We start from the raw sequence: 25,676 nt of genomic DNA, 5'->3' as shown, positions 1-25,676 counted from the left end.
TCAAAAGAAATTGGGGCCACAGAGGAAGGGAAAATCCCATTTGTGACAGTAATTCATAGTGGTCCCAGATCACAAGTTGTAAGGTCCGAACAATGTGCAGATGGCCAGGGTACGGGGGATCTTAGGCAATGGGGGTTGACCTCGCTTTAACTTCCTCAAGTGTTCCTTCAAGAGTGTGTCCCAACCTCTGGTGGCAAAGTCTTTCAGGCAGCAGCCTCATGGCAGGAGAGGGAACAGATGAACAAAATGTGCTGATGCCAACAGGGTTATTTTAATCGGAGGAACTGGTTTTGGTGGCAGCAGACAGACAGTCCACATCTTCAAAACAAGAGTTCTTAAGCAAAGCAATTTCCTTCTTCCTTGAAGGCCACTATTTATCTACAGGACAGAACTACGGGTTCGCTGAAAATGACCAGATTCAGCAAAGCGACCAAGACTATTGACTTGGTGTAATCTGTCTCCCATCTCAGATGTCACCTGATGGAAGACATTACAGTAAAGAACTACGAGGTAACATTTTGGGGATAATTAGTCATTTCTGGGCAGTACGCTCAATACCTTACATCCATTATCTCTATCAGGGAGATGCCATTATCACAACAATCTTCTAGGGAAGAAAGTTGAGCTACAGAGAAAGGTTACTCAGCAAGTGGCAGAGCAAGGATTTGAACCCAGCAGTCTGACTAGTCACTTCAGCCATTTAGAAAGTACTACAAGAATGACCATTCATTTCCCTCTCTGGGAGGGAAAACTCACAAAGCCCCCTCACCCTGTTTTCTAGATATTCCACTCATTTTCTTTTCCTCATTAAACTATAATGTTCAACGTCTTATTCAGAGTCATCTGTACCTGTCTAGAAAAGCATATTTGATTAGCGCTCTCTCCCTATTGTTGGGAAACTCTTAGTCATATGACAGGTTTCTAGAAATTGATTCCAAAGAAAAATAAATCTCTAGATTCTGTAGCTTTTCAACTGAAAATATGTAAAATAACTTTAGTTGCCAAAATCATGACTGGCTTTCCTTCTGTGACTATAATCTCCACATCTGGCTCACCTTCTTTGCCAGAAGAACATGATTATATGTCTTTTTTATATCTTAGGATGTTTCTATATTTTATGACATTTCTAAGTGGAAGTGCTACGTTAATCGTCATTACAATCCCACTGATAATTGCATTAGTTCTTTTATCAGTGTTAACTCCACAGTGAAAAATAAAGCAGCAGAAGGTAAATGTCAGGTGGTCAGAACAGCCCTACAGGGAGCCAGTTAGCCCATTTTTCTCATCTGTAATATAGTTGTGGGATGTGAAGCGAGATAGCAACCACAGTTATCGTTTACATGTACATACTATGTGCCAGACATGATTCCAGGTGCTTTACATGATAAAAATCTCTTGACCATCTCAACAGTATGAAGTTGGATACTATTATTGCCCTCATTTTACAGATGTTGATGCTGTGCCCATATTTGTATGTGCTAGTGAGTGGTGGAGACAGGACTCAAACCCTGACAGTAGCCCTAGCGCCTGTGTTCCAGCCTTGCCTGTGATTCTGACAGGCAGCCTGGGCTAGGAGTCCTTGTTCTAGCTGATTCCCCATGTCAGCAGTTGAGTCTGACCCCAGCAGTGGATTATTCTAACATCCATAGCCAAGGATGCCCATAAAATTTTCATGACATTACCATAGAATCATCTTGTTTATGAAACAGCATCATGGTACAAATAGAAGAGTCATGTATTAAGCTTTTTTTTAAGTAAAAGATTTTATCATCATTGTTCTTAAGGAAAGTGACATGAGTAAGGTCACATGCTTAGTCACAGGTCAAGAATGGTACAAACACCCCTTCACAGGTCCTGGAACCTCAGGACCTATTGCTTCTCTTAAACAGCATCACAGCCTCCTGCCTGATCAAGCATCTCTGTAGGTGGACACAGCTCTGAGCAGGGCTGTAGGGATCACTGTACCTGCTTCGCAGCAGCCCTACCTCTAAGTTAAAAACAACACAACAGCAACAACAAAATAATAATAAAATAAATGGCAGAAAGACCTCTAGGGTATAAAAATTTCCTTCAACTGATCATCAAGTTCCTTCTTGAAAGAGGCAAGTGCCTGCCAGCAGGAACCTAAAACTCATTATTATTCTGTATTTTCTTTCTGCATGACTGAAAAGTTTTTCTATCCTCCCACTCCCATCCCTATCAAAAGAATAACCCCCCCCCCCCACCCAAGACAATCACAAAGTTTAAAAGTAGCTAACTGGCACTTCAAAAAAAGTTTTTAAATAAAAACTCCAAAACGCACAGTGGTTGTAAAACAGCTTTGTGTGGAAGAAGGGCAAGTTTTCTCTTACGAGAGGCTCATTTCATAGGGTTGGGCAAAGAGAGAGATCAGGGGGGCAAGGGTGGGAACGCAGTAGAAGGGGAGGCGGGAGAGGAGGAGATAAAGGAGGAGGAATCGCTGGCTTTAAAAAGCAACATTGTCCAGAGAGGTGAAAGGGAACAGATGGCCGTGGAGAATGTGACCCTCAAAGCCCCGAAGAAAGAGGCGATGCTGACAGATCTCGCTGTTTCCCATTGATGCCTGAATGTTCTAGTGTGGGGAGCCGAGGCCAGTGAGGGGGACAGACCTCTGTTCCCAGCGGCTCGCTGGGGCACTGGCGCTGAGGATCACTGAGAAGAAGACCAGGCAGGGGGGCGGGGAGGGCAAGCAGCTGTGGCCACAGAGGGAAGGACAGTGGGGGCGTGTGGGTTTCCATAGCCTTCTCTTTTGGTCCGGCCGGGAAAGGTCAGCCCAGTGCCGGTCTTTGCCCTGGCAGAGGTGAAGTAAAGGACAGCGGCTGGGGCCCAGTGTCACAGCATCCTCCCCCCAAAGGCATGTCTGGGACCAAATAGATCCCTTGGGAGAGGGAAATGAAGAAAATATTCCAAATGCTTTATGGAGGATTGAAACATTCAAACTACAATAAACAAGAAATTTGGGTCTATGAAAGAGGTAGAGAATCCTGCCAAGTAAATCCCATATTATTTCATGGAGTCTCAGGGCAGAGAAGTGATCTGCTGAGGAAACAGCAGGAGTCGGTGGCAGACTCAGGAAGGAGTCCAGAGGTCTGAGTCTGCCTCTAAAGAGGTGCCAGATTCAAAGTGGGGCTTTGCTGGACACAAGGGGAATGACAGGAGGGGCAGAGGGGCCTCTGGCGCCCAGGGTGTGTTCATGTGTGTTCACGTGTGTGTGTGAGACAGGCACCTTGATGCTGGAGGATGTAACTGGAGACTCACAAGTCACCACAGAGCGACACTGGTACAGGCACCCCTGGCCTCCTGCGGGGGGGAAATCCCGAGAGTCAGCCCCTGCAGACGGAGGCCTGGAGAATTGGTTAAGAGGGTTAAGGGTTTGTGGAAGCAGCAATTGCAAAGAGGCCCATAAACTTCAGGGGACAAAGATGCGTCGGTGTCATTTCCTTAATGTAACTTTGATCAGGGAAATTACTGTTTCAAATGACCCCTTGAACTCTCCGTACATCCTCGAGAGGATGAAGATCAAATTCAGCCCTGCTCCCGTCCAATGAGGAGGGAGCCACATTCTTCTTGACTCCCTGTCTAGTTGGCCCCGCAGAGAGCTGCACAAGCTCAAAACATTTCTCTGGTTTGGATTTGCCTCTCTCTTCTTCCCTGACCCAGAAAATGAGAGAGAACTGAACTCAGGCCTGAGGGTCTTGAGACAGTGGGGCATGAGTTTGGAGAAACAGACCAGAATCATCATTTGGAAACATTCCTACAGGTCTCAGGCTCCCATAAACACCTCTCATCTAACCCTCCGTGGAAGTAAGAGAAGTTAAAAGGTGGTTCTAAATACATTTAGTGACCCGGCACGTTCACCTTTACCTGGGTTAGGTCTCCGTTTCCCCAGGAAAGAGGAGGCGGCAACGGCCGTCAAGGCCCACATTTTGCACCGGGCGTACATCCGAGTTACTGAGAAAATTCCCATGGAGCAGTGTAGTAAAAAAAAGATCAACCATGATGAAGACCTTGCCTTTTTATTTCCCTGCTTCATCCAAATTGCTCCCCAGGCGCTTTTAGATTTAGAAGCTCCACTAATCAACCTTATAAACAGCAGCCCAGCCACTGCATAGAAATTACTTTGTATAAGCTCCTAAGTGAAATTACCCCCGGGGAAAGAAGATGCCCAAGGCTTTAACAATTGCGACAGAACACAGCCTCACTATGAGAAAAGAAGACAAGTACACTTTGACATCCCAATTGAAACTCCAGGCTGAACCCGACATAGAAGAATGTAATTACCTTTCCTAGTTTGATGGTACACTAAAGAAATGGGAGAAGTGGAATACCTATTAGGTCCCCACTAATCCTCCTCCTAAATTCAAAGCAGGGTTAGTCACTGGAATTCATTTCTGGGTATTCTTACTCTCCACTATTGTTAAACAGCTCACTTGATAAGTGCTTGCAGCTAATAATGCTTTCTACTGAGCTCACCCCTCCTCTTTCCCAGCTGCTCAAAGCACTTTACAAATATCACCTCATTATTCTTTATAACACTCAAGTGAGCCTGATAGGTGGAAAGGTTCATTATCTTCTCCTTACCAATAGGGTAAACAGACAAAGGAAGAAGCAACTCGTTTGAGCCGACAAAGCAGAGGCAGAACTGGAACTAAAACTCGGCCATCCTCCTGACTGACTCTACCTGTGTCCATGTCCTGTGTCAGCCTGGAAAGCTGTTCTGCTGACAGGGCAGGATTTTCTAGCTCTGGACTGTGTTGTAATCGACAGGTCCACAGAACTGGGGCACTGACTGGAGGGGAAAGGACAGGAGTCGAACTGGAGACGCCCCACATGAGTGGCCTTAACTGGCTCGGACAAGTCACTTCACCTCTGAGTCTCAGTGTCCTCCTCAGGAAAAGGAGGGGTTTCCATTAGAGGATCTTAAGGTCCCTTCCAGCTCTTTAGATAATGCGTGAAGTGAGAGTTTCAAAAGAGGGCTTCTAGTTTTCACCAGCCCCTTGTGACAATCTGAGTTTCAGTTTGCTTATCAGCCTGAAATAGTATCCTTGTCTCTTTGCCGAGTCCCTGTGTCATCCAATGTCCACCCAAATGACGGTGGGGATCAAATCAGTCTGTGTGAGATGGGAAGTGAGAGAGGTAGTCCTGGGACATCAAGGCCAAGGACTAAAGAGATGAAGGGAGGCAGGGAATACAAAGAAAACTGGACAGGCCATAAAAAGAAGAATCGGCAAACAACATTTTGACCTCTGCCCGGGGCCTGACCTAGGGACACTCCTTACATTCCAAGGAACCTATGACAAGTCCTTCAAAATTTAAGAAGGCTCCAAAGAAAGAGCATTTGCTTTGCTCTTTCTAAACACAGGGTTCACTTGCCAACCCTAAAAGCCATGTGAACAATGCTCCAATGTGCCCTGTAGTGGTGGTTTTCCATTTAAACAGAATTTCATTTTAATGAAATAACATTGGTGTGCCTTCAAGTTAATTAAAACAGGATTTTACAGGTGGCTTCATAGCTTATAATTTGTGTTGCTTGAGCCATATATGCCTAAGCCCTTAGGAAATCAGAAGCATTTGATCTCTCCGATCTTTTACACTTTCTTTTCCTGAATGATGCTTTGATACTCTCTGTTTGCCACAAAGAGAGTTGGAGAGAGAGGACATTTAGTAAAATCAACATTTGTTTGCAGGAGAAACAGCCCTCACAACCAGAATAATGACCTTGGAAAGAGTCTTGGGTGATGGGCTGATTACAATGACTGGATAGAAAGGACTGACTGTGTAGCCGCCAGAAAGAAACACATTTCTGTAATATCTCAGTTGTTTCTATTGGCCTGGCCTTCCTTGCATTCATCATGGGAACTGAGTCCACAAGTTTGCTTGCTTTTATTTCACTGATTACAGTGCTTTTTTTTTCCCCTCCACATACAGGGAAAAAAGAGTAAAGAACAAATGAAAGTCAGAGGCTTGACGATCCAAAAAAAAAAAATGGGTATAATTTTATTTATCTTCAAGTCCAGCTGCAGAAGCGACTAGTTGCAAGCTTTATTCCATCTGCTCTCTCTGAGGACCTCAGCCTGACCTTGTGGAACCTTCTTTCTGGGAAGTTAAAGAATTTCAAGGATTAGGGGGAGTCCTGAGGCCGACAACTGTGACAACCTACAAAGTCCTCTTAGGTAATCGATTCAGACCCCACTTCTGCTCAAGGCCAAGATGGTCCCTGATGAGTTGGAAATATTCTAATTTCCTAGCCCATAAGGCAAATTAACCCCAGAAGAATTTCAGAAGGGCAAGTTCAACATGTCTGCATACTAAAGACTCAACAACTGATATATCTGTGACAAAAGATATGTAATTGAACTTCAAAAGCAAGAATTAAGAGGTCATCAGAAACAAGTTTAAAAAAGAATACCGGAAGGAAGGAAGGAAGGAAGGAATGGAGAGAGGAAGGAAGGAAGCAAGGAAGGAAAAGGAAGGGTGGGGGAAGAGAGAGAGACAGAAAGAAAGCTTTATAAATTTAATAATAATTATCTCCACCACCTGATTCTGGAAGAAGGCATTTTCTAAACATCTCCTGAACTGAACTTTTGAGTTCTCCAGGAGAAGGTCAAGTTTCCAATGCGGATCAGATAAAATGCCAAATTTCTCTCACCATTATAATCCCAAGGTGAGGAAAGGGGAAGAATGAATCAATATTCTTAGTTTATCGTCAAATGGCTCAGAGAAGAGTAAGGCTTTAGATCCTACCAAGGACTGTACTAGTTTAATGTAGCCTAGAGGTCACCCTAATCACTCCTCTGACACTGTCTTTTCCTGTGTCTCCTAAACAGTACAGACATCTGGGTAGTTAACAGAATGGCTTCCAACTCGATTCTGTGACTAACTCATTCTGTGACTTCCTTAGGCCTCAGTTTCTCCATTTGAAAAATGGAGTAGGATTAGAGGATCTCTAACATCCCCTCCATCTCTAATATGCCCTACTACTATTGTATCTCTACATAGATTGGCTCCAGCATTTTCCCCAGCCCACTGTATTTTCTACCTTTTAAGTTTTATCTAGCGCTGGTCCCTATAGGTCCCTTACAGTGTCTGAGGAGTCTCAGGTCATGAATTCAGGCTTTACTGGCCGACAGGAATATTTACTTCTCTTCACTCCTACAGAAGAAAGTTAAAGTCAGAATGCTAGTGTTCTAGGTGACCTCACTCAGGAAAACCCACTGGCATATGCCAACAGATACAATCCAAAATGGGAAAGGATGAAGACCCAAGTGGGGAGATTTATTGTGTAAACCAAAACTACAACAGGGTAAGCTCTCAGTGTGAACATCTAGGAAATCAATGGGTAGCTTTTAAAATAACTGACTAGAACTTCAAGGCTCAGATGTTTCCACTACCCAAGATTTGCAGTCTAGTTTATGACCCAGCTCAGCAACTATCTCCACAATGATGGGTTTCCACAGTGTTGGCTGAGGAAATTTTAAGAATAGTCAGCAACTCCAAGGAATTTTTCATTCAAGGGCATTCAATAATATGTAAGTATTATTTCTTACGATCCCAAACAGGTGTGTCAATGAGGTTCTCCGTTTGAGCAATAAGGAATATTTTATAGACTTGCCTCAGGTAAGAGAGTAAGCTAGGAGTTGAACAGAGACTCTAATAAGCCACTCACAGAATTATCTGGATTCCTAATGGGTTACATGTTATCAGAAAACCTGGATTTAAAATGGTAGAGAGAAATTTAGAAGATTCATTGAGAAACAAGAGGTCCAACTCCATCTTGAGTATCGGATTTCTCTGGTGACCCACTGTCCATTTGCTTACTACCTTTATTCAGAAGTCTTCTGGAAGCCTGACCAGGATCGATCAAATCCAGATGTATCAAAATGACTAATACAGATAACAATGTGTGTTCCTGATTTTTTTAAAAAGTAAGTTTCCACTTTTCTATATTACCTTTCATGTCAATTCAGAATGCAGCCTCCTTAAGACAGACCAACAGTTAGGATACTCTGGTAGAGCTGATATGTTAAAAAAGCAAATTGCAAAGTAGTATGTGCACTATGGTCTAATTTTTGAAAATCAATTTACATAAGTACTTATGTGTGTAGAAATGTGGATAGAATTATAAACACTGATATTTTTACATTATCTTACTGGAAGGGCATTATACGTTTTATTTTATTTTTTGGTTATCTATATTTTCTATTGGTTCATACAGCAACATGGAAAAATTTTATAAATATAACGTTGAGCAAGAGACAGCATTACCAAAGAAAACCTACTGTATGATTCTGTTTACATGAAGTTTAAATACAGGCCAAACTAATCTATGTTTGTAGAAATCTGGATGGTGGTTACCTTTGGTGGGGGCTTCAGGGTAGTGATAGAAATGGGGAGCTGCTAGGGTATACTAATGTTCTGTTTTTTAATCTGGTGCTGGTTACACATGTGTGTTTGCTGGAAAAGTTCACGGAGTTGTACATTTACAATGTGTACACTTTTTTATTTGCGTTATGCTGTATTTTTAAAGTTACTTAAATGAAAACCAAACCAAACCTGCATCTAGAGGCTTCCTCACACATACTGTCAAAAAGTCTAGAGACACGACTATTACTTTTGGGTGGGGAGAGATATGTCAAACTGCTCTTTCAGTTGTACAACAGTCTCCTTCGGGTGGTGGCGACCACAAGGAGGATACTACATTATCTCCATAGCTCCATCTCTGAGAAAGGGGCTCTGGAACCAGGCTCCGTGAAAGCAGGAAGAGAGACACAAAATTATGTTCATGGAAGGGTCCTGATTTGTGCATATCAGTGTCCTTCACATCTCTCTTGACAACACTGTGTTGATGGTGACTCTGGAAATCCAGGGTTTCATTTGACTCAGCCTCACTATAAGGCTTGATGAATCAGCCTGGACCAGATGCGGCCATATCGGGAGGTGCACGTCCTGCACTGAGGGTGCATTCATAAAAACAAGCAAAAGTGGCTGGCTACCTTTGCTAGAAGAGAGGCTCTGTGAAGGCCAGGACTTTGTATCCCCAGTGCCTAATGCAGGTCCTGGCACAGAATAGACACTCAATAAATATTTTTGAAGTGAGTGAGTGTATAAATCCACTTTCAAAAAGAAGAAACTGTTACAGCTCAAGTAGAAGTTACCATGAATGGTAAACGGAAAGGAAAAAGATGCAGTAGGATGATATATATTTAATGATTTGTGTCTCCGCTTGCCCTTCAGTGTTCCTCAAGTAAAGCCAAGTCAGGAATGGGGTTGCTAACTTTGTGTTGCTGTAGATTTTTGGTAAAACCATTTAGAAAAGCACTGTCCAATAAAAATGTGACATAGCCCACAAATGTAATTTAAAATTTTCTAATAGCCACATAAAAAAAAGAAAAAGGTGAAATAAATGTGAATATATTTTATTTAGTACAACATATCCAAAACATTATCATGTCAACATGTAATCAAAATGAAAAGTTAGATATCTTACGTTATTTTCCCCGATACTAAGTCTTTGAAATCCAGTGTGTATTTCACACTTATAGTACATTTCAGGTGCTTAATAGTCACATGTATCTAGTGACTATTGTATCAACAGTGCAGGTCTAGGGGGATATCCATCTGGTGGAAGTTCTTTTAGAAAAGATGAACAGGGTGTGTGTGTGTGTGTGTGTGTGTGTGTGTGTGTGTGTGTGTGTGTTAGAGTGCTTGAGAGAGAGAGAGAGACTGACTTGTTAACACTGGTCCCATCTGTTCCTGAAGTCAGCTATGTCCCAGTCCTTAGCTTCTATAGATATGCCAGTATCCTTGTGAGAATTTCCACTTTCTGCTTATACTACTTCAAGTATGGTTTCTGTCACATGCAATAAAAAGAGGCTTAACTCATAAATATAGAGAAAACACGCCCATGGGTGCATCCTGCTTTAGAGGCAAAACATCTGTCAAACAGTTGACACTAAATCAGCATTGTTGAATTTGTAAATCAAGAAATAAAGGCATTAACAAAAATTCTATTCCAAAAGTTTTTTCTGTTACTTGCTGTAGGTTGCACCACCAATTTGTACATCACTTTTGAGAACAAATGAACCAAAGTCTTGTTCTAGCTTGAAGTACTCCAGGTGCATTTTAACTGTAAATTCTGAATCAAACAGGAGTTTAATAAGGTGCAGGCGCTACAAGTTACCTGGATACTATTCATCTGAGACTGCTGCAACGTAAAAGAAATGAAAAGAACAGCCTTTCTATCAGCCAACATCCCTCCTGCTTCATCTCAGGGTTTGTCTTCCTGCCAACACACATTTATTTCTGTGTGTCTTTGCTTAAACATGGAACTGGAGTTTGAGGGGAACAGGTCGATAGTTGAACTTCACTGAGGAAAAAGCAGCCACCATCCCTGATTACCATCACCTAAATTGCTTTGTGATTTAAACGCCATAAATAATTTTGGTATCTCGGTACTGTTTTTCATTCTGCTATAGGTCCAGACCTGAACCGGAGAGATGATATCAGGGTACAGTTTCAGCTCGATTCCAGCTTTCCCATGTCACAAACCACTCTTTGGGCATCCTAAGAGAATATGTGGTCCATGTTCCTGGGGTATCACTGTAGGCAATTAGTGCCAGCAAGGTGGAAAGGCAGGACTAAATGAGAGGCTAAAACAATCACCTTCCCATTGCTTGATGCGAAGCCCTCCTGGGATGAGAAGAGAGAGAATCCTAAAGAAGAGTTCTGGACTGGCTTTCAAAACGCCTAATGCTAAAGGCACATGCAATTCAGGGAGACTGGAGGAGATGGTAAAGGCCAAAAGGGTACTTGGCAGTATCAGGGCAGAGAGTCAGAAAGGACCAAAAAGAGCAAGCTCTCCATCATCTGCTGCTGTTAAAATTCCTGGATGAGCCCCACAGGGACTGAATGTGGGAGGAATCCTGCAGAATTAGCTGTAACTCCCGCCATCCCGAGAGGTGTGAGCTACTTAGTGCCAAGGAGAGGAATGGGGAATGGTATGTTATTGCTACATTCATGTGAGTCATAGGCTTGTAAATGCTTTATATCCTGCATAGATCATTCATCATTTGAGTTGGGAACTTAACCCAATTGTCTATGGAGCTGTTCCTGATTTGCCCTGGTTGAAAGGGTTAAGCAGGTCAAAGAATACTTAACCTCTAATATTCGAATTTTCTGCTCACGATGAGTGGGAGAGACACTTAGCAGATGGAGCCCCCGGCAGGAAAGCAGTGCTGCTGGTTTCTGCCAAGAGCTTATGCGTGGCCTTATGTAAGTCCCTGCTTTTATCTCAAAGTTTTTATTTGCAAAGAAAGGGGCAACTAAAACTTCCAAAGTATACTGCCCTAAATGTTGATAAGAGCACATCTGAAGAACCTGCAAATTCTGGGAAGAATGCTGAGGAAAGAGAACAGATTAAGGGACCACCTTAAGTGACCACAGTAAGTGGCTAAAAGCACTGACTCTGGAGCCGAGCTCTGGGTTTCAATTCTGGCTCTGCTACTTATTAGCTGTTTGCCTTTGGACAAACTACTTAATCTCTCAGTGTCTCAGTTTCCTCATCTGTAAATCAGAGATAGTAATAGTACCTACCTCATAGGTACCATTAACGAGTTCATATACGTTAAATGCCTAGACCAGGGTCTGGCAGTATTAGTAAATTTCACTACTAACAAGTACAGCATACTTGCATTTTTAGAGCTGGAAAAGACTTCACAAAATATTTAGTCCTGGGCTTCCCTGGTGGCGCAGTGGTTGAGAGTCCGCCTGCCGATGCAGGGGACACGGGTTCGTGCCCCGGTCCGGGAAGATCCCACATGCCGCGGAGTGGCTGGGCCCATGAGCCATGGCTGCTGAGCCTGTGCGTCTGGAGCCTGTGCTCCGCAACGGGAGAGGCCACAACAGTGAGCGGCCCGCATATCGCAAAAAAAAAAAAAAAAAAATTTAGTCCTTCTCAGAAAACACCCTTTCACAGATGAGAAAACCAAGGGCCAGAGAGGTCAAAATAAGTGAATAGAAATGATTTGCATATCCCAACCAGCTTGTCAGAGACAATGACACTCCTGAACAACTATTCGCAGAAAATGCCAAGTCATCATTGGATGTTCTTAATGCTAGACTAGGACCAGAAGCAAGACACGTCCTCCTGGACACTGTCCTCGGGGGCAAATGAGGCCTCACTCGTTCTTAGCTGCCGGATGGGGTCTTGTGCCCATCAGCATTTTCAGAAAGGATGGAAGAGCGTTTGGCCGATGGTACGTAGTGGTCAGCCTGAAACTGCAGTTGCCTTGAGGGGGTGCTAGGAAGGAAGAGGATGCTAGCGGATGAGAGGCTGAAATCCATCACACTGGCTCTAAGAGTCTTTTGGAAGAATGAGTCAAATCCAGAGGCTTCCATTCCTGTTCTGCGGGCTGAGGGGAAGCTTCACCTCGAGGTGACGCAGCAGTGAAGGGTGCAGGCCTGGCAAGCTGCTCACTGCGGGAGGCGGTGGCCCAGCTGATGGGAGAGTCGGGCCGAGCAGTCCCACTACTCCCTGGAGACCTGGAGCAAGCTCATAGCCAGGGGAAGTGAGGATTAACACAATGTGGTGTCCGAGCTAATGAGTGAGCAAAACAGAGACAGATGGCAGTTGCAGTAACTTAACTCTCCCATCTCTGCTTGCAATGCACTCCCACTAGCTTCTCCTCTGTCCTCACGCTGTCTAACTCTGCCCGGCCCTCTCGGTCCATCTCGGCAGATCACGGTCAGAGAAACCATCCTGCATGAAGAAAAAGCTGTAACACCGCCTTCTAAATATAACCATCACCCACAGGTGCGGTATAGTGGCGAGGACGAGGTCTCTCAGACAACTTTGGAGAGATGCTGACCTTTGGTTCTAGAGGAAAAGCAAAGTTAATTTTATTGAATTCTTGTTATTTTATACTTGACATATAATTCTTCATAACAACTGCTTAAAAGGCACACAGTTGCATATGAGAATGCTTATAAAGGGGCATAATTCATAACTTGGGGATGAAAACAAGAAAAGGGAACTTTTATTCTGAACCCCAAATTAGTTTCCTTTAGTCAGAACTACAGTCTGCGGAACAGTTTCCTCCATAGGCATTTATCACATGTGATCGACGACGTTCGTGCAGGCTTAGACCAGACCTTGCCACTCTGGGAGGCAAACAACTGCTTTACAAGTTATTTACTACTCTGTACCTCTTTTAGGGATTTGTTTTTTTCTGCTTCTTTTTCGATGGTCATTGTTTCCAGGTGGTATTACTGTGTCAGCTGCTCAGAGACTCACCTGGCACCGAGGCTAGCCCGGACTGAGCCATACTGGAAAATCCTGCCTCCTACTTTGAAAATTGGTTCATTTTATAATAATCTCTTTAATAATAAAATTCCAGTATGCAAACAACTGAAGATCTTCAGAAAGAAAAAGAAGTTTAAAGAAAAATCCCTGACTTATGTGTTTTGGTAAATGTCCCCCCCTCCTCCTATTCTGCCTATTTATTTCATTCAATAAGGTAATAAGAAACTTTAAAAAAAATTAATTTAAACTTCACTGATGCAAATGGGTTTCACTTTTGCAAAGTGAAAAAGCTGACTCATGAGAAGAAACTTCAGTGGTCACCGAATTATTCAATAGATCATGCACCTAAAGAGGGATATTGAGAAAGAGGCCTGTAAGCAGGCTTCTCACTGCTGCCCATATCGCCAAACTTTCCCACCCAGTGACCCTCTGGGGGCTACCTGCTCACCTCTGTCTTCTTAGAACAGGGCCTTGGGACTGACACAGTAAAAGTGATCAGCTGTGAGGCTCTGCAGCTTGTCAGCCAGCAGGGTCAACTTTAGACCAACGGAATTCTGGGGAAATACTTATATTCAACCCTTGATCACATGCCTGGTAATTAGAGGCAGCAAAATATGCTGGTGGAGACCTTGAACACTGGGTACGGAAAGTAACACTCTGAGGGAACCAAATACAGCCTTTCTGGAAGTGGGATTTCACTGTGGAACACACTTTCCAACCCTAAGGGTCAGCTGTCTTTCATGGGAAGTAACTAGATACAACCTCCTTGTAAAAAGAGGAGGACATCCTGAAGAAGTGAAACTGGTAAGTGATCAGCATCTAGTTCAGTTACATTTCCTGCATTGTACACTATAGGGTTTCTCAGCCTCAGCACTGCTGGCATTTTGGGCTGGATAAGTCTTGCTTGTGGGGGCTGTCTTGTACACTGTAGGATATTTAATATCATCCTCCAGAAGCATCCCCCTCCAGTTGTTATAAACAAAATGACTTCAGACATTGCAAAACATCCCCTGGGGTGGCGACATTACCCCTGGTTGAGAATAACTGGTATACTAGTATACATGGTAGAGCTAAAAATTCTGAAAAAGCTTGAATGGGAGACAGTATAAACTTATGGCTGATGCTTTGAAAAGTTAAATAATTAGCTTGTAATATATATTTTTATCTTGCTTAATAAGAATTCAACTCTTAAGCAGCCAGAGAGAATGAAATACTGAAGGAGAACCAGCACCAAATGACAAGAGGCATTGAGTGCTTCCAATGGGTAGAAATTTAAGAGCAAATTAAGAATTAACTGCTTTTTGAAATAAAAGGAATCCAAATCAGAAAAGAAGTAAAGCTGTCATTGTTTGCAGATGACATGATGCTATACATAGAGAATCCTAAAGATGCTACCAGAAAACTACTAAATCTAAACAATGGATTTGGTAAAGTAGCAGGATACAAAATTAATGCACAGAAATCTCTTGCATTCCTATACACTAATGATGAAAAATCTGAAAGAGAAATTAAGGAAACACTCCCAGTTACCACTGCAACAAAAAGAATAAAATACCTAGGAATAAACCTACCTAGGGAGACAAAAGACCTGTATGCAGAAAACTATAAGACACTGACGAAAGAACTTAAAGACAATACCAACAGATGGAGAGATATACCATGTTCTTGGCTTGGAAGAATCAATATTGTGAAAATGACTATACTACCCAAAGCAATCTACAGATTCAATACAATCCCTATGAAACTACCACTGGCATTTTTCACAGAACTAGAACAAAAAATTTCACATTTCGTATGGAAACGCAAAAGACCCCGAATAGCCAAAGCAATCTTGAGAAGGAAAAATGGAGCTGGAGGAATCAGGCTCCCTGACTTCAGACTATATTACAAAGCTATAGTAATCAAGACAGTATGGTGCTGGCACAAAAACAGAAATATAGATCAATGGGACAGGATAGAAAGCCCAGAGATAAACCCACACACATATGGTCACCTTATCTTTGATAAAGGAGGCAAGACTATACAATGGAGAAAAGACAGCCTCTTCAATAAGTGGTGCTGGGAAAACTGGACAGCTACATGTAAAAGAATGAAATTAGAACACTCCCTAACACCATACACAAAAATAAACTCGAAATGGATTAAAGACCTAAATGTAAGGACAGACACTATAAAACTCTTAGAGGAAAACATAGGCAGAACACTCTATGACATAAATCACAGCAAGATCCTTTCTGACCCACCTCCTAGAGAAATGGAAATAAAAACAAAAATAAACAAATGGGACCTAATGAAATGTAAAATCTTTTGCACAGCAAAGGAAACCATAAACAAGACAAAAAGACAACCCTCAGAATTGGAGAAAATATTTGCAAATAAAGCAACTGACAAAGGATTAATCTCCAAAATTTACAAGCAGCTCATGCAGCTCAATATCAAAAAAACAACCCAGTCCAAAAATGGGCAGAAGACCTAAACAGACATTTCTCCAAAGAAGATATACAGATTGCCAAGAAACACATGAAAGAATGCTCAACATCATTAATCATTAGAGCAAATCAAAACTACAATGAGATCTCAAACCATTTGATTTGATACAAATCAAAACTACAATGAGATATCTCACACTGGTCAGAAGGGCCATCATCAAAAAGTTAACAAACAATAAATGCTGGAGAGGGTATGGAGAAAAGGGAACCCTCTTGCACTGTTGGTGGCAATGTAAATTGATACAGCCACTATGGAGAACAGTATGGAGGTTCCTTAGAAAACTAAAAATAGAACTACCATATGACCCAGCAATCCCACTACTGGGCATATACCCTGAGAAAACCATAATTCAAAGAGAGTCATGTACCAAAATGTTCATTGCAGCTCTATTTACAATAGCCAGGACATGGAAGCAACCTAAGTGTCCATCAACAGATGAATGAATGAAGATGTGGCACATATATACAATGGAATATTACTCAGCCATAAAAAGAAAAAAAATTGAGTTATCTGTAGTGAGCTGGATGGACCTAGAGTCTGTCATACAGAGTGAAGTAAGTCAGAAAGAGAAAAACAAATGCCATATGCTAACACATATATATGGAATCTAAGGGAAAAAATGGTCAGAAGAACCTAGGGGCAAGACGGGAATAAAGACACAGACCTACTAGAGAATGGACTTGAAGATATGGGGAGGGGGAAGGGTAAGCTGGGACAACGTGAGAGAGTGGCATGGAAATATATACACTACGAAACGTAAAATAGATAGCTAGGGGAAGCAGCCGCATAGCACAGGGAGATCAGCTCCGTGCTCTGTGACCACCTAGAGGGTTGGGATAGGGAGGGTGGGAGGGAGGGAGACACGAGAGGGAAGAGATATGGGGACATATGTATATGTATAACTGATTCACTTTGTTATGAAGCAGAAATTAACACAGCATTGTAAAGCAGTTATACTCCAATAAAGATGTTTAAAAAAAAAAAAAGAATTAACTGCTTTTTTTCCCAGTTCGTTTCTTATCTAGAAAGAAGAATCAGAGTAAACTAAAGGAATCTAAGGAATATAAACAAGGCCATCTGGTGTCAGAAAGTACAGTGGTCTGAGTCTAAAGACCAAAAGGGCTAGGGCCAGTTGAGCCAGAAAAAGCCACGTGACGCTGTGCTGGTAATTTAACAAGAGGTTTATTTTTTCCACTTGTCCCCAAGAGTCCTTTCAAGTTTTAACCATGTCACCTTCATATCCTAGGAAGCTATCAAAACACCATCAGTAGGATATGTCTTTAAAGTGGTCTTTTTAGCGTAACCAGGATACATTTATGCTGGTCCAATCAGTGAGATGGCTGGTCCAAGTTAAAGCCAGATAAGGGAATACAACCTTGAAATCTTAATTTCATTCACATGGGTGAGCAAATCAACTATACTGAGTAGCATTCAAAGAGTATTAAGTTCTGAGTCCTTGTGGGACTAGACATAGCAGAGTGCCTGACAAAGTGTCATCTGCAGTAGCTATTCATTCATTAGTGAATGAATGAAGAAATGGTTTTAGAACCTGATTATAGGGAAACTCTACTCTATGGCACTTAAACAGAAAATTCACCATGATCAGCTTAAGGGAATTAGAAAATAAAACAGTATTGCTTTAAGTGAAGCTCACATTAGCAAAATTCTTCTAAGGAATAGGTAAAAATATATTTCCCAGGGATGACTATCTGGTAAAGTGGAAAGACTAGCTAAGTAGCTGTGTGATCCTAAAAGTCACTTACTGTCAGTGGAACTTGGTTTCCTCGTCCAAAATAAGAAATCACTTCCAGCAGCTAAATGTGGCAATTGACAGGATGAAGAAAAGAGAATATTTAGGAAAATAGAAAAAGTGAAGGATTTAACATAAACATAAAAATGATTTCATGGCTTAGGTTCTGTTCTATTAACTTAGAAGCCTATCAGGAGATGTTGGCTAAACTCACTCTGTTGATCAGATCTAACTTAAAATGGTTGAAGTGCCCACCTCATTTATTTTTACAAGACTGAAGGTTGCCTCATATGGGTTTCCACAAACACAGCCTCAACATTAGAGAATTAGAACACAGCTTTCCTTCTGCAACCCAAGTATTCTAACCTAACACCGAGAACCCTGAGATTGCAGCAAAAGATATGGGATTATGTTTTCACTGAAATGACACTGGAGGGGTGGTACCAACCCAGCTTCTGATGAGTTATAGCAAAGACATAGCCCAGAGACTTGGCTTTTCTCGGTTTCTTTTGTGTGTGTGTGGGGGGGGGGGGGGGGTGGTACGCAGGCCTCTCACAGTCGTGGCCTCTCCCGTTGCGGAGCACAGGCTCCAGATGTGCAGGCTCAGCGGCCACGGCTCACGGGCCCAGCCGCTCCGCGGCATGTGGGATCCTCCCAGACCGGGGCACGAACCCGTGTCCCCTGCATCGGCAGGTGGACTCCCAACCACTGCGCCATGAGGGAGGCCCTCGGTTTCTTTTTTACCTGATGACTCTCGCCGTGACTGTAAAAGCCAGTGATCCCTACTCCATACCCCACTCCATCTCTCTGTGGGGAATTATAATGTGATTAAATACTCTTAATTATACACACACACACTGATATCCTGAGGAGACTGATGAAAACTACCTGGCAGAAAGCATAGGTGTCTATTAACTCTAACCAGCTGGGGCTGGCTGGGGCACGAACCACAATCCTTGGCTTTTACTCCTTAAGTGAGATGTCATTCCGAGACCATGTGTGTGGTCAGTAAATCATGTGTGTTTCAGTTTCGTTGGGTGGCTGTGCTCTGCAATTTCACTCTGGTGCCCTCACATCCTTAGCTTTTCAATATGACCCACAACCCCTGTCAGAGAGGAGTAATTGGGAGGGAAAGTAGCCTCCTTATTGGCCAGCTAGAGCCAGACAGCCCCACACAGTTCCCAGAAGCTACTTAGAAGCACGCTTTAGCACAAGAACATCTCCAGAACCCTGGGGCTCTGAGAAAGAGGCAACTTAAGAAAATGACAGCAAAATAAAAGACTGGAATTTCAGGAAGTGGTTCCAGGAACAATGAGTATATAAAAATGAAGTGGAATCACTTTTTCCAGGCAATCCACTTTCACAGACAATGCGATCATATGACAATAACTAGCATTTATGAGTATGTGAGTACACACTATATGTTTATAGATACCACAGCAGCCGCCAACAGCAGAAGAGGGTGAGTAGATCCCTTTGTGACCAGGAGCCTCCCTCTTCAGCCTGCTCTAACTTCACCACACCCGCGGGAGCCTAGCTTACCAGGCCAGCGAGAGCTGCCTTGATTGAAACGTGATGTCCCTGGTCACTAACAGTTCTCTTGGGAAGTAATGGGAAAGCAGCCAAATCACACCATGGAAGGAGCAGACAAAACATCTCTCCCCTTTCCATTCAGACATTTCCTGACCACAGAAACTGTCTTCTGCTCTCCATCCTCACCTTCTAACTGGGTTACATTGATCTGCCCTTCCACGTACTCTTCACAACGTCCCCATCATTTCTCTCCTCTCCATATGGTGGGAGTTGATTATTTCAGTCAACTCCAGGCAAAGTGACACCATTTCCCATATCCACTCTGAGGCCTAGGAAACCGATCACAGGCAGGAAGGTAGATAAAGCCAGAAAGGGGATTTCCTCTGCTGGCCTACCAGTGCACCTCTTTCTCAGTAGTTCCCCATTCTTCTCCGTTTAGAGCACTTGGCAGTCTTCGAGCAAATCTGATTGACTGAGAACTTAAAAAAAATGTTTGAAAAAATCTGTGCAGAAAAAATTATCTCCAATGTATGAATTTTTATCAGAAGGACGATTTTTTTTTAGATTTGTTCATCTATTCACTCATCATCCCATAAATATTTATTGAGTAATTTCTAAGTACCAGGAACTGGGCTGGGTAAGACCGGCTAGGTCTTTTAGTAAATAACGTCATGTGAATTATGTCAGGCTGAACAAGCCTGGCAATATTAGCCTATTCTTGAATGAGAAGCTCCACTTAGGATTTCCTGGAACAAACCACAGTGGAAGAGCACAATATGGCAAACAACAGCTACCCAGTATATAACTGTTGCTATTATTGGATGAAGAAGCATCACTGGGAAGAACAAGTAAACTGAGTCAAAAGATATGCGGCCTCTCTGGGCCTCTCTGTGTCTTCATCTGTAAAATGGGGCTCCCGCTACTTGTTCATTTACAAAACAAGATTGTACTGCGAATCCAAAGAGATAACCTACATGAAAGAAGGCATTTTGTATACTGTGAAAGTGGAAGGCATATTATAAATTACAGCTGTGATGGCTCAGTCTTGAGGGCATGGATGAGTGGCTCATCTCTTCAGTTCAACCAACACAGAAGACTTTCTAGAGGAAAGTGGTCTCAACCAGGTCAGTTACCAATATATTGACTCATCTGAGTCTTAAAGGGAAAGGGAAACAGCTATTGGGAGAGACATGCTCTGTATGAATTAATATATAGTGATCGAAAACAGGGAATATTTCAGTTATGAAAACCAAAGAAGCCCATATGCTAAAAGACTCAAACATATTGGGGTGGTCCAAAAGTAATTAGGTCGAGTGGGGTGAGGATCAGAAAGTTAAAGCTAATATTTTGTCCCACCTCTACATCCAGTTTATGAGTATATGGAAATAGTCCAGTGTTTCTCAAAGTAGAATGAGATATGGCCTCCTTTGAAAGGAGAAAGATTATTTGAGACACCCAAAACACATTTAAAAACCTCTAGGAGACCTTAGTCTGAGTTTCAGAATCACCAACTTAAGAAACTTAAGATTTACTTTTTGAAAAGGTCTTTCAATTGCAAAGCATTGTCATTATAATAATTTTAAAAATCTTTAAAATAAAAACAAAAGGGCTTCCCTGGTGGCGCAGTGGTTGAGAGTCCGCCTGCCGATGCAGGGGACACGGGTTCGTGCCCCGGTCCGGGAAGATCCCACGTGCCGCGGAGCGGCTGGGCCCGTGAGCCACGGCCGCTGAGCCTGCACGTCTGGAGCCTGTGCTCCTCAACGGGAGAGGCCACAACAGTGAGAGGCCCGCGTATCGCAAAAAAATAAAAAATAAATATAAATAAAAACAAAAAAGTAAAAACCCTACAGAACATGCAGACCCCAAGTTTGCACAGCCCCCAATTTGAGAAATCTTGATTTTTGTCTCACCCCTTCTTTTTATGGATGAAGGAACTCGAGCCTGTGAGGACACAGTGACTCCCCTAAGCCACATAGACGGCTATTAGCAAAAGCAAGCCAGAAGCCCAGGTCACCTGATTTCTAGAGCAAAGCCTTTTCCTTCTCTATACAAGCCCTCCTCTGTTTGTGGCAGAGCTCACTATATGCTCCAGACAGATACTGGTATTGTCTTAGACCAGAGGAAGGGAAGCAGATGGAGGAGAGAAGGTTTGAAAGGGAGGTGATGTGGGTGTGACTGATGCAGAACGTCATTGCAGCTGGGCCAGCAATTTGTAAGAGAGGTATTTCCAAGGAGAGATTCTTTTGCTCCTCATTGAAACAAAGAAACTTTGGGTAGAAAACACAAACAGTTTTAACAGCAGTAGCATTTCTGCCGAACAAGTTTGGGCAGAAACGTAGGAAGAATACGGTCTCAAGCTAAAAACCGGAGAGGAACTGCGGAAGGTATGAGGTTATAATTCAGGGTGGCCAATTTAATCAGCTCATATTCATTAAACACCCACATACACATGGAGCTTTACAACAAACCCCTTTCCTCACTCTGAAGCATCCATGAGCCTGTTTTAAATGGGCCACCCCGTACATGTTGGGAATCTGGCCAAGGTGTTAAGGCAACTGCTTCCCTTCCTAAGAAAAATGGGGTAGATTTTTAGACAACCACAAGTAAAGGTTAAGGCTTCTAGTTTTACATCCCATCTGAAAGCTGGGAAAGACTCAGAGAATCTGTTTTCCAACAATGTGTTTGCAAAACTCAGTAATACATTAAACCTTTCCATTTCAGACCAGTAACATCCTATACCATCGGCATTCCCAGACCTTACCCTGCAATTTCCCTGGATGCATTCCTCCTCCTTATTGGAATTGAACTCAAGTGCTTTATGAATATTCCCACATAATGACTGAATCATTATGGCCCCTGAGTTATGTATAATTAGCCAATCAATGATTTTGTTCACTTCCGGCCTTTGCATAATGAGCTCATTGTAACTACAGAAAGCATGTTCTTACCTCTGCCTGTTTAAACTGCCAAGGATATTTTCAGCCTTACTGATTTATCAAGTAACTTTTGATCATTGCAATCTGATGAGAGGACTGAGGATTGGGCCCGCTGCTTTGACCCTCCCCTGGAGCTGGGCCTAACAAGCTTCTGGTATCAGGTGGTCTCTGAATATCCAGGGAGCAATGCCGCACAAGTCATCCCATTTGGGTCCCTGCCCAGCTGTGTTGGCAGGTGCTGTGACTTTTCCAAGATATCTCTGATCGTTCCAAAGATTGTGACCCACACGAGAGGGCATCAGATTATCAGGAAAGACTAAAAAAATTTGCCCTGACATCAGACCATTCTCCAATAACTCTCATTCTTACATGATGATATCCACCACAAGACCCCAGGAAGCTCAGGACAAGACGCGAGGCATTCTAATTACAGCTTATAATACAAAGGACACAGTAGGTGCCCAATTGACCATTGCTGGCTGATCGGGTTGTTTTTAGTTTTTAATTTGGTTTTGTTTCAGCGGGTGGTTTAGGAAAGTGAGACGGGTTCAAGAGGTAGTAGATACAAAAGGAGAGACAGGATGGCTTGTTTGCAGTGGCTCTGCCTGTCTCTAGAGACTCGAGCAGGGAAAACCAGGTAGTTTTCAAGGCAGTTAGGTGAACAATTATAAGAGCTGTAAAGCATTAAGGCTACTTAAAAACACTCACTTTTTACAAAATCCTTAGGTGGTCCTGACAACTCTGCCTTAGGTATGCATGGAATAAACAGCAGGTGGCTTATTTGGCATGTCCCCCTAGTTCAGGAGTGAGTCTGCAGCCCTTGAATCCCTAGGAGTCCTCTAGCTTAAGAAATAGAACCTTATCAACATTCTGAAAGCCTCTTGTATAATCCTGTCCAATAGCACCATCTTTTCTCCCACCCAGAGTTAACCTTTATTCTAAGCTTGGTGACTTTCAGTCAAGCTATCATCAACACATCAAAAATCCTATCAACTTTACACAGGATAAGTCTTCCCAAGCCAATATAAGGGACAAGTTTATTTTCACTGGAGTTAAATCAGATAATTTATTAATTCCCCCAGCAAATGTTTCTCAAATGTCCACTATGTGTCAAGTAAAGACTTAGGCACTGGGAAAACAGCTGTGCACAAGACAGGTGTGGGCCCTGTGCTTGTGGAGCCTACAGTCTAGACAAACAAATAGTTACACAAGTAATTAGTTATAATTGTGAAAAGAGCTCTGTGGGTGAGGTCAAGGGCCCTCTGTGAGGTATAACTTGAGTGGTCGCAGGGTCTGGGAAGGTGGCCCTAAGAAAGCACCATGAAGACCTGAGCCAAAAGAAGATACAGCATAATGACACTAGGTATCAACAAGAAAACAGAATCATTATTTAACCCGTAATGGTTTGTTTACTAGACCCAAACCTTCGAAATGCTGGGTCCGTAAAGAGAAATATAATAAATAGTGAAGAGTTTAGGAACCACTGCTCTAGACTGACCCACTAGCCACAGAAGCTGGGACGGGGGAAAGAGAGTGTTAGGAAAACTCAACTTTACCACCGCACACAAGATTAAACGGGATCCTTGTACCTCGGCTCCTGAAGTGCCATTTCCCAAGGTCAAGCGGGAGGCAGGTCTCAGGTCTAAATAGGGTAGCGCTAAGTTTCAGTTGTTGAAGCAGTAACATCTCTACTAACCTTCACACACCATGATTGTGTCAGTTTTTCCGAGCAGGAGAAATGGATGGAAAGCCAGGCCACATCTTAACAGGGCCCTGGTGAGCTAATGGGTGTGATTATTTCATTGTCTCGGATTCACGCCAGCCCAGGCTCATCAGATACAGGCACAATCCAGGAGAAACATGACCTCACTTTTGACATGGGACAGCGCACTCAGATGCCAGTAGGAATTTAGCGATCCCTCAGCGTAGGTAAAACTGAGCTCTTCACAGTTCCAGCTAATGAGAAGCATACCAAAGTCACCTAAAACAGCGAAACTAATATTGACATTAACAAACTAGATACTGTGAGGGTAGGGGAAGCCAGGAAAACTTCTGAGACCATCTGTGCTAAGTGTGTCACATCCATGATAAGGGGTGTATTTAAGATGAATTGCCATCTCTTTAAATGATTAAGTACCAGATTCACGAAAAGCTATCACCCCACCAGGACCACAGGGTCATCAAGAGGTTGGGGCTGCAAAGGTGAGAACCTCAAGATTTTAGTTGTGCCACAAATTGTCCACTGACTTGCAAAATCTTTGCCAGGGTGACTTCTGCGCCTCAGTTTTCCCAACGATAGAAAAGCAATTTTATCACTGAGCTCGCACAACCGTGAGGAGAACAAGGGCTCTGCAATCAGAAACATACCTGCATTCACTGATTCATTTTCAGAACCTTCTCATTATATCATGAAGACCCCAAGAAACATAAGACAAGGCTTGATTCATTCTAACTGCAGCTTACAGCAGGTTCAATCACTATTCATTCAATAAACTTTTCTTGAGCATTTACTACGTGCTAGAGTCAGAGCCTGTACTAGACACTAGCGATATAACAGGGACTAAAAACAGACTCGCTCCCTGCTCCAACAGAGTTTAGCGTTTGCTGAAGGAAAGTGCCAGGATTGACTCTTAACTCCTTTGTGAGCTGTGGCACTGGGTAACTTAGTTAATTTGTTAAGTTTCACTTCCTCATCTGAAATGAAGATAATATAACCTGTCTGGCATGTGAACATGCCTAAAATTACATCTGATACATATAAGGTGTCCAATAGATGTTGGTTCTTTTCTTCCTTTCTCCAAATCACAAAGAAGACAATAACGTTTAGAGTTTCAATAAAAGATGTTTCACAACTGCAAATAACCAAGCCATTATTATCATTGACCAGTTAATAAGCAATGAGGTGTAGTGGAAAGATCTCTGGCTTTGGAAACAGAGACAGCAGAGTTAATTACCGACTCTTCCACTTACTGGATATGTGGTCTTGAGCAGACTATTTAAAACTCTCTGGGCTTCCATGTCCTTATCTGTAAAGTGGCAATGATACAGCAGTTTTGAGGATTAAATAAGATGATAAATGCAACATGCCTACGTTAATCAATAAGCTGTGGCAAATAACTGGGTGATTAGCAAGTAATGAAGACACACACACACACACACACACACACACACACACACACACACACACGGCCTGTCTCAAAGGAACTGGTTTGATTTCATTACTATAGTACTATTCGTATGTACTTTTTTCATTTACTTCATTTATTCATGGAGCAACAAAAATACAGATTAAAAGAATATATCATTAACCATAAGAATGTAGTACATCACAGCAGGATTCCTGGGAGAAGCAATGAAAAGTGCCATAAAAAGGTAACATCACCAACTTAAAGTGTGAAGAAAGTTCTGTTTGGCTCTCACGTTGCCATTCTTTCAGGAGCTCCAGAACTTCTTTGTCATCCACAAGCCCAGCTTTTTTATTTTCTAGTTATCAGAATACCAAGCAAGGATCTTAGAATATAATAATTTTACTTAACCCCAGCATACTGACAGCATTTGCGTAGAATTCAATTATCTGTCAGGGAATATTCTAGATATATACCATCTGGGAAGTCCTCTAGTCATTATTCTCCTTTCCTAAGCTCCCACT

At 42.6% G+C, this 25,676-nt stretch overlaps 1 protein-coding gene across 4 annotated transcripts in view; it reads right to left on the bottom strand.

Annotated features, from left to right (window-relative positions):
* RAD51B (RAD51 paralog B) overlaps positions 1-25,676 on the bottom strand; it is a 626,370-nt gene that overhangs the window by 65,960 nt on the left and 534,734 nt on the right. The window lies entirely within an intron of this gene.

This window comes from Phocoena sinus, chromosome 2 (genome assembly GCF_008692025.1).
Source record: "Phocoena sinus isolate mPhoSin1 chromosome 2, mPhoSin1.pri, whole genome shotgun sequence".
Classification (NCBI taxonomy): Eukaryota; Metazoa; Chordata; class Mammalia; order Artiodactyla; family Phocoenidae; genus Phocoena; species Phocoena sinus.
Note: the sequence above shows the minus strand (reverse complement) of the source record. Positions and strands in the feature narration are given on the sequence as shown.